This window comes from Tamandua tetradactyla, chromosome 11 (assembly GCF_023851605.1).
Source record: "Tamandua tetradactyla isolate mTamTet1 chromosome 11, mTamTet1.pri, whole genome shotgun sequence".
Lineage (NCBI taxonomy): Eukaryota > Metazoa > Chordata > Mammalia > Pilosa > Myrmecophagidae > Tamandua > Tamandua tetradactyla.
Window position 1 is genome coordinate 77,538,176 of NC_135337.1, and position 9,690 is coordinate 77,547,865.

Genomic DNA, 9,690 nt, shown 5'->3' on the forward strand with positions numbered 1-9,690 from the left:
CCCTGTCCGGAAAGAGCATCACCCATCCACACTCCCCTGCAGACTCCAGCGCCAATGGGGCGTGCTACCTCCCAGTGACCTGCCTCAGTTTCCCAAATTTGCAGTGGGGGAGGGGTAGAAATTCTGCCCTCATCCCTCCACCTAGTACTTTTGTTTGTTTGTTTGTTTGTTTCTTTTACTTTTTTTTATTCAACAAATATTTAACCACTTCCAACTACACACGGGTCTGAGCTGGCTGCTGGGAATACAGCAGTGACCAAGACAAATCTCACCTTGCCCTCATGGCGAGGGCACACAGGTGGCTCTGTGTGTGTGTGTGCACGGGGGGGGGGTGGGGGTCGGGGTGAGTCAGGGAGCTGGGGAAATCAGGGAAGGCTTCCTGGAGAAGGTGACATCTAGGCTGAAGGTTAAAGCGGGAGTAGAAATTAGTTAAAGGTGATGGGGGGTGTTCCAGGGAGAGGGAACAGCAAGTGCAAAGGCCCTGAGGGAGAGATCGTGCCCCCCCTCCCCTCACAACATGCAGTCCCAGGTTTGTCGTTTATTTGCTGTGTGCCCTGAACAAGTGATCTCCCTTTGCTGAGCCTCAGTTTCCCCATCTGTGAAGGAAGCTCCTAAACCCTAAAGCCAACAGGCTCAGCCGGGTGCCTGGCTTACAACAGATGCTCAAAAAACATTTGCCAAATGATGAAGAAACTGAGATTCTGGAGGATTCTCATGAAAGATTCCCCTGTCTGGGAGGTGGCTGAGGTGGAACGGCCCATGACCTCTTTGCCAAGGTCCCCTCTTGCCTCTCGCAAGCCCACCCGTCCTCCGCCAGCTGTCCCTCCACGTGTGCACAGCCTGTCAGAGGCAGGCGTCGGTTCCGGAACACCTGTTGCCTTGTGTCCCAGGGATTTCGCAGGGGGGCAGGTCTTCGGAAGTTCAGCTGCCACCCGGGCTTAACCCTGGAGCCTGGGCGCCAGCTCCTCAGAGGCCTGATGCTGTCCCCCCTGACCCTGCAGAGAACCCTGGTATTGCTTCCAACCTTAGCTGGAAAGACCCCACTTTCAACTCCTTGCTCAGTCCTGGCCTGGCTGTGTGGCCTCAGGAAAGTCAGTTCCCCTCTTTATTTATTGGTCACATCGAGCATGTAATAAATTAGCACATGCTCGGCACTTATTCTGTGAATAAGACTGTGCTAAAAGCCTTTCTGCAAAAGAACTCTAATATCACTACAGCTCTTTGAGCTCCCAATTACTACGGACTCCATTTCACGGATATAGAAACTGAGGCACAGAGCGAAGTTTAAATAATCCGGTCTGTGATAACCTCACTAGCATGTCTTGTTTACTGAGTGCCTGGACCAAATGTTTTGCATGGATTAGCTCGTTTGATTCTCCCCCAAACTGAATGTGGTCGAAAGGTGGGAACAATTGGCACAGATTCCTTTCTACAGATGTGAAAACTGAGACCCAGAGAGAAGAAACTATTTGCCTGGAGTTAAACAGCCATTGATTAACTCATGGGGGCTAATAAACTACTTCCTCTTTTGTGCCTGTTTCAGTGCCTGGCACCACACAGCCCCGAAAAGCTGCAGTGATGATGAAGAAATAATATTATTTCGGTGCCATTGTTAAACCTGTTAAGAAAACTTCATCTAGACAATAAGGCTAAAGCGAGCGTGACTTGTCCTTTTACCTTTCCACCGAGATACTGTCTAGCACGACCCCCACAGATTATATAATTTTCACTTCACTATCCCGTAGCCACTTGCTGCATAAAGACCATTGGAATTGAAGTTCATCATAATGAAAGGAAGTTAAAAAAAAAAAATTCAATCGCACAGTTTGAGTGCTCAGTAACCAATGGACTAATGGTTAGCAGATTAGCTAGATCTCCATCATTACAGAAAATTCCATTGGGCAGGTCTGTTCTCAGAGAAAAGTCCCTTATCTAACTTTGCTACTTACTATTTGATTAAGTTGCAGACTTGGGAAGTTACAATGAATGCAGAGACAGTTGTCTGCTAAGAAAGATCACCCCACCTTTGGCTTTTTGGCCACATGGCTCATTAGTTTGTCCCTAACCTGTTCCTTTTCTAGCATTCTTAAGAAGAAAAAATTCCCAATAAATATCCAGTTCCTCAGATGGTGTTGGGCCCCACTGGGCTTTTAACTGGTTATCAAACTAAGGAGATGATGAATCACCGATAACGTGTTGACTCTCTATTTGGATGAGAGTCCAGCTTTCAACTTTCTGTGCACTGTGCAAATGGGGAAACTGAGGCCAGCTGCCTGCCTCTCCCCCACCCCCAAGCCTCCAGCCCTGTACCCCCAGCTCAGAGAAGCAGCTCCAAGAACCATCTTCCTTCTGGCAGCCGAGAATCAGGTCAGCGTCAGCCGCTGGGACATCAAAGGGAATCTATAAATACAGCTGCAGGAGGAAAAATAGACACTTTCCCGGACTCTCCCGGCCTTGCCTGTCTCCCACTCCAGCTTCTCATGGGCTGAACTCCTACCCTAGCCCCTGGGCCAAAGTCCCCCCAACCAGGGACCCTTACTGGAGAGCAGCAGAGGGAAGCAGCCGACAGACCCCCAGTTTCCCCCAGTGAGCTCAACCTTTTCCGCTGTCTCTGCCACCCGCCATCCCCAGCAGGCATCTGAGGAAAGAGGGCACCCCTGGGCCTGTTCCTAGGAGGAACAGATGAGATTCTGAGCCTAGAAGTGGGGGGGAGGGGGCAGGTTTAAGGATTTAGGACTTTTCATTCTTCTCTTAGGGAGGGGCTTCTGCTCTGTGCCAGGCGCTAGGAAGCTAGCAGAGCCAAGGTAGATGGCTCAGACGTGGCCAGGGCAATCACAGGGGTCTTCCTGGAGGAGGTGATATGATCTAGAGGAGATGGAAGTGATGGGGTGAAGACCTGGGTTGGGGAGGCGGCTGGAGGGGAAGGAGTTTGAAGTCTTCCTGGATTCTTCCCTCCTTCTCATTCCCCAAGTCCTGCCCTCTGCTCTCATAGTGCTAGAGTGCTAACACCTCCTCCCTGGTCACTCTGGGGCCACTCCTGTCCTGAAGGCATCATTCTAAGGCAACTGGAGGGACCTGTTACCTTAAATCAGATCATGTCACTGCCCTGCTCTGAAACCTCGCATGGCTCCCTAGTACCCTTAGAATTAAATCCAAATTCTTCCCCATGCCCCTGGCCTCTCACTGCCCTTGCCTCCTTCCCCTTTCTCCCTTCCTCCCTCCACTCCAGCCACACAAGCCTCCTTCCTGCTCCTCCAACACACCGGGCCGGGCCTGCCTCAGGACCTTTGCACTGGCTGTTCCTTCAGCCTAGAGTGGGCCTCGGTTTCCCCATCTGTAAAATGGGGTGGTGTGGGAGACAAGTTACTCCCATAGAAGGCTGCCTGTCTCATTTGTCTTTAAAATTATTCTTTCCCTTGTAAACCATTTGCCTGGTAATCAATACACTAATTGATGGAGATATATAAGTGACACATGCATTTCTCCCCAGTACCTGGCATCGGGAATCAGGAACCTGGGGCAGCAGGGAGATCTATGGTCCAAGTCCTTTGGGGACCCTCACTTGAGAGGATGAGGGTGGGAGAGCAGCTGAGGGGTCTGCTCTCTCCTTGGCTCAGAAATGTGACCCTCCTACCTCCACCTGTGATAGCCTATTTGAATCTTCTTAAAGGGGAAACTGAGCCAGACAAGGCAAGCCATGTCGATTCTAGAACTGAGAGCCTTCTTCAATGGCTGCCTCACCGGCACCCAATACCCCACTTGTCTTCATTGAGCTCCTATTTAATTCCAGGTCCTGGGGAAATAACAGGGACCAAGGCAGTCCTGGCCCCTGCCCTGGGGTCCCCAGTCTGGTGCAGGTGGGTTTTGAGCTGAGACATTTATGCTGAGAGTGAAGTAAAAGGGATTTGCCAAGTAAACCTGAGAGGAGAGGGAGGGAGGAGAGAGGTATGGGCAAAGGCCCTGAGGCAGGGACCTTTGAAGAGCTGGATGCATTCCAATGTCCTCTCCATGAGCCCTAGGGCTCTGCACAATTTGCCCTGGCCTCTCCCACTCTCACCTTAGCTCCCTCTGTTCCAGCCACATGGGCCTCCTCCCTGTTCCTCCAAACAAGCCCAGCCCTATCCTGCCTCAGGGCCTTTGCACAGGCTGTGCGCTCTGCCTGGAGCCCTTTTCTGACACCTGCATGATTTTCTCCCTCACTTCCTCCAGGCCTCAGCTCCTCAGCTAGGTCTCCCGTGACTTAACCCCTGTTTAAAACTCCCCCTCTCAAAAATAAAAATAAAAAAATAAAAAAATAAAAAAACTCCCCCTCTCTTCCCCACTCTCCAACTTCCATCCTTGCTAAATTTTTCTCCTTAGCATTTAACTTCAGCTGACCAAGAACAGATTTCACTCATATATGTTTTTTTTTGCCCATATACCCCATTAGAGCATCAGCTTCATGAAGCCAGAGATTTTTCCTCTTTTTTATCCCCTGCTGTGTCCCACCTGCCTAGAACAAGCCGGGCACACAATAGGCTCTCAATAAATGTTTGTTAAAGAAATGAATCCCTTCCGCCCCCACCATCTCCTTCATCTGTGAGCTCTATCTGGGTCACCGCTGTGTCCCCAGCACTGCCCAGTAAATCCCCGCACACAGCAGGCGCTTAATAAAGTCAGCCAAGTAAACCGGGCCGGTGAGGGCCAGTGCTGCGACGTCAGAGGTTGTGTAGACCAGGCTGAGTGCTGTGTGAAGGGTATGAGTGTGAGCTCAGCGCCCGGGGATGACATTATCATCACTTGTGTCACCGGCCCAGGTGGCAATGACAGAGCTGCCACCGGCTGAGGTCATTCGCACATACATACACCTTCCACCACTTGCTAAGTTTTTTTTTTCCCCTTCTCTGTTGCCGATGGCTCCTTCTCAAGAGTTCCAGGAGAGAACAGATATCAAGGGGAACCGCTGAGAAGAAATGAGGCATTTCTGAAGTTCCTAAGGACAAAGGGCGCCAACTTGAACTGAGCATCTTATAGAAACGCTCTCCAAAGGTCACAACGTGCTCACGGCAAAGCCAGGGTTTGAACCCAGGTTTGTGAGCCTCCATCTGTTCCACCACCCACCTGCTTGTTTGCATCTGCTGAGGGCCAGCTCACCACTCGACTGATTCGAAAATGAACAAATGGGATGATTTAGAGGAAAAAAGACAGGGGAGTGGAAAGAGCAGATTGGGATGGAGGGATGGTCAGGGAAAACTGCTCCGAGGAGGGGACGCCGGCCAGACATTTTGGGGAACAGCTTTTCGGGGCACAGAGGCCAGCATGTGCAAAGGCCCTGAGGCAGAACTGAACTAGTATACCAGGCTGGGACGGGCAGGCCAGGGGAGAGTAGACTTGGGCAGGCCAGGGCAAGGAGAATGGCATCTTCTCCCACCTACCCCCTCTGCACCTCCGTTTCCCATCCATTTCCCAGGACAGACCCCAGGGTGCTCATGAGTTCCCCCATCCCTCCCTCTTTTCTCCCTCTGCCAGGCTAGGAGGCCACTAGCCGCTTTTGCATATGCAAATGATGGTCAGGGGGATTCCGGGAGACATCAGAGCCTTTCTGGGGGATTTTCCCTGTTTGCAGCCGGAGGAAGCAGCTATAATTGCTCTAATTTTCACTGACAAATCAGGCAGCAGCGGATTCCACTGCCTGTTTCTCTAATTTAAAGTTTTCCTGGTGAATGGGTGGGGCTTTTAACTCCAGCTCCCAGGAGCTAGAAAGGGGGTCTCAGGCTGGGTAGCTCCCATCTTCTCCGTACTGGCTGCCTGGCTGAGGGCCCATGGGTGCCCACACTTCAGTGGAGGGGGATGTGGGAAGCCTCTGGGGCCAGGGTTCCTGGGTTCAAATCCCAGTGACCTTGGCCATGCCCTGTATCCCCCAGCACTCTGGTACAATGAAGCTGGTTGAGGGTTAATTAGTCCATACGCGCAAAATGCCTGGGCAGCCACCTATACAGTAGGTGCTTAATAAGTGCTCCTGAGATTGTCATGTCATTGAATGACCCTGGGCTTGCCCCCTGCCCAACCAGGCTTGGGTATCCCTGGGCATGCAATGAGAGCAGACCCCAGAGAGCTCTCAGACCCCCCCAATCATTCTTTCATCCAACACAGATTTGTTGAGCACCTACTGTGTACCAGGCTCTGTTCTAGGTGGAGACCAAGGCAGACACTGCTTTCGAGGAGCTGACAATCTGGGGGAAGAAGAGAGATGCAAAGTAAACACATAAAAGAAATCTTGATGGTGAAAAGTACAGCCAAGGAACTGATTGGGAGGAATGATTAGTTTAGGGGGGAGGAGGGGGGAGACCTGAGTAGGTGAGGGAGGGAGCCATGCAGAAACCTAGGGAAGGGCCCGTGCAAAGGCCCTGAGGCAGGATGGCGCTTGCCCTGTTGGAGGAACAGGGCAGAGGCCTGTGAGGCTGAAGAGTTAGTGACCAGGAGAGTGGGAGGAGGGCGGGGCACGTGGGGGACTCTGGGAAATAGGGGGCACAGGGCAAATTCACAAGCCCTAGAAGCAGGACCAGCCTCTGCCCTCTTGCCCTCCATTCAGTCCCCAGTCCTGAGATTTCTGGATAACAAATGTTTACTTTGTTTCTAGGTGCTGGGGTATTCTCATTGTAGCTTGGGGGAGAGAAACTCTATGCAACGTCCAGTTGTGAGAAATGAAATCAAGAAAAATAAAGTAGGTAAGAGAAGAGAGAAGGGGGCATCAGGATGAGCAGAGGAACCCTGTTCCTGGAGCTGGGGACGTCAGGGTGAGCCTCGCTTAAGAGGTGACATTTTTGGACACCCGGAGAAGGTGAGTGGAGGTCTGCGGGAAATGTCCCAACCTGTGCAAAGGCGCTGAAGCCAGATCAGCTTGATACAAAATAACACACAGAGACCCCCTGCCGGGGACTTCTCCTGGATCCCTGTACTTTCAGAGGGGCTGGGATCACCCAGAATGAGGCTGAAGAAGCAAGGAAAGCAGGCTCCACGCCAGCCTCAGGGAAGGGGGTTGAGTTCTGGAGTCAAATGGCCTGAGCCCTGGGCAGAGCTCTCTAAGCTTTGGGGTTCCTGAGGCCCTGGGAAGGACGGGAAAATGGGACAATAACACTAGCAACATTCTAGGACAGAGGACTCTGCAGACAGTAGGTGCTTAATAAATGTTAGCCCATCATTGCAACGATTAAAATATGCACCATCTGGGACATTTCCTGGAGTACTACAGCCCCCCAACCCCCAATCCTCTCCAAGAGGAGGCGCTCACCCCGGCCACTCCGAAAAGGGGCCGAGGTCAAAGGGCAGGGGGCGGCAAAGTGTCAGGGCTTTGCCCTGTGCCCCTCCCCCCCTCCCCAGGCCCCCTGGGCACCGGCTGAGCGGTTAGCTCTGCGGAGGGACCAGCTGGGCGGATTTAGCCCCGCGCATCTGCCGCCGCGAGCAGCTGCCGTTCTGGGGGGGTTGGAGGGGGATCTGGGACAAGGGAAAAATCTGCCCGAGGAGAATCGCGTCTGCGCCGCCCAGCTGCTGGTTCGGACTGGGGGGACACCCCAAATCCACCGGGACCCCTGGCCCCCGCCCGGGCCGCGGCTGCTCCCACTGCCTCTGGCGGCGGGGGTGGGGGGTGGGGGGCGCGGGGCGGGGCTGCCCTGACGTCACACGCGGCTTCAGCCAATCGGAGCGGCCCCTTCAGAGCCCCCGGGGGATTCCCTGGCTGGAGTGGGGACCCTGGGCGCGACCCGGCCGAAGCGACCCCCACCCAAGCTGGGCTCAAGGAGGGCCCGCGCTTGGCCCGGGAAACCGAGGCTGGAGCCCTCGGGGGAGGGGTGGGCCCAGGCGGCTGCCCACTGACCTGGCCCCAGCCCGGCCCAGAGAAGGACAGCGGCCCGCGGGAGTCACACAGCACTGACGGGGGATGCGCAGGCAGCGGGCCGGGTGACCTCTCCCCTCAGGCGCCAGGCACCTCGGGGCCCAGGCCCTGCCTCACCCCTCTCTCCCGGGACCCTGCAGGCCGCCCGGTCCCCTACAGGTTCCCCCGAGTCCCCTCGGACCCGGGACCGCAAGCCCCCGGCAGCGCTGGGGAAGAGGTGTCGCCGCCGCGGGCGCCCGCAAAACCCGCACTGGATTCCTCCGGGCTGGAGCAGAACGGGAACGCGAGGCCGCCAAGGCGGAGAAACTGAGGTCCAGAGGGGCGGGGCTTCTGAGAGCGCTGCTGGCGCTGGTGACCTCGGACGAGGCCCTGCCCCTCGCTGGGCCTCCCCGGCTCCCCCGGAGGGCGAGCTGTGAACTTCCTGCCTCCTGCCTCGGGGTCAAGGCTCAGACAGTCGGGCGTGGGGGGAGGGAGCAGCCCCGCCTGACCTTGCCCGGGTCCCTAAGATGAATGACCCATTCATGGCCACCGGGTGCCTGGGTGGCAGCTGAGTCGACCCGCAGGGGCTTTTGTGCTAGCCGGTAACTTTCTCCCACTGGGGAGAAAGTTCTTCCCACCTCCCAGCCTCCCACATGCTTTATTAAATCTCTCTCTGGTCCTTCTATGAGTGCAGGGACAGCGCCGCCTCCAGGGAGTCCTCCTGGACTCCTAGCCTAGCTCACAGGGCCCTGTCTGCCTCAGCTTGCTTCGGTGGCCACTGGTGATGTATGTCTGCCTGGCTACGCTGAAGTCAGGGAGTAGTTTTGTCTGTTCACGGCTCAGGTCAGGGTCAGGCATACAGTAGGTGTTCAACAAATGTCTGCTGAACGAATAGGGCTGCAGAAGAGATGAGTTGGGCCCAGATTGGGTGCCAGAGAGGACATGCCAGGGTTTGGGGAGAGGGAGCAGAGCCTGGTCGCCAAGCCAGGGTGTTGGCACCAAGCCCCCTCCCTTGTCGGACCTCAGCCTCCCCTCCAGGGAGTGGAGGCTGGACACTGACAGGTGCTGATTTGCTTGGGATGTTGGGGTAGCCGGAAAGCCGGTTCAGGGCAAAGCCAGAGGCAGGAAGGCCTGGTTGCCCACGGAGTTTTGTGGTCACTGGGTTAGGCCCAGGGCAAGTGCCTTGACTCCCCACACCCCTGTCCCCACCGTGTGGCCGCAGGGAAGCTGTAGGGAGTCACTGACAGAACTGGGCCAGGTACATACACACAGTAGGTACCCAATAAATTACTCTTTGCCTCTGTCTGTGACCTTGTACAAACTCCTTGATGCCTCTAGGCCTCAGTTTCCCCTCTAGGGGACCTCGTGGGGTTGCTCTATGATGGACCCAGCACACAGTAGGTGTACTGGAAATGTTTTAGATAAGTACGTAACAATGAAATGTTTATTGAGTGCCTACTGTATATTGGGGATGCATATGGGATCCACAGGTCATGTGGGACAGGCTTTGGTCAAACAGAGACACAGAGGCCCAGAGAGGGGCCCAAGCTGCCATAAGGCCACACAGAGGGGTCTTCGGAGAGGACCTGGGCTGTCTCCTACACACTCCTTACCCCGCAGTAACTCTTTCCTGGGCCAGGCCCCAAGAAGCCCACTCTGGTACATGGCCCTCAAATAGCGTGGGTCTCCTGTGGCAACTTGCTCAGGTTCAAATCCCGACTGTGCCATATTCTGACTGGGTGACCCGTGGACATCTTCCCGTACCTCGGTTTCCCCGTATGCTGAATGAAGGCTGTTCAATATGGCACTTCAATGAACTCATATATGATGGGGGCCACCTA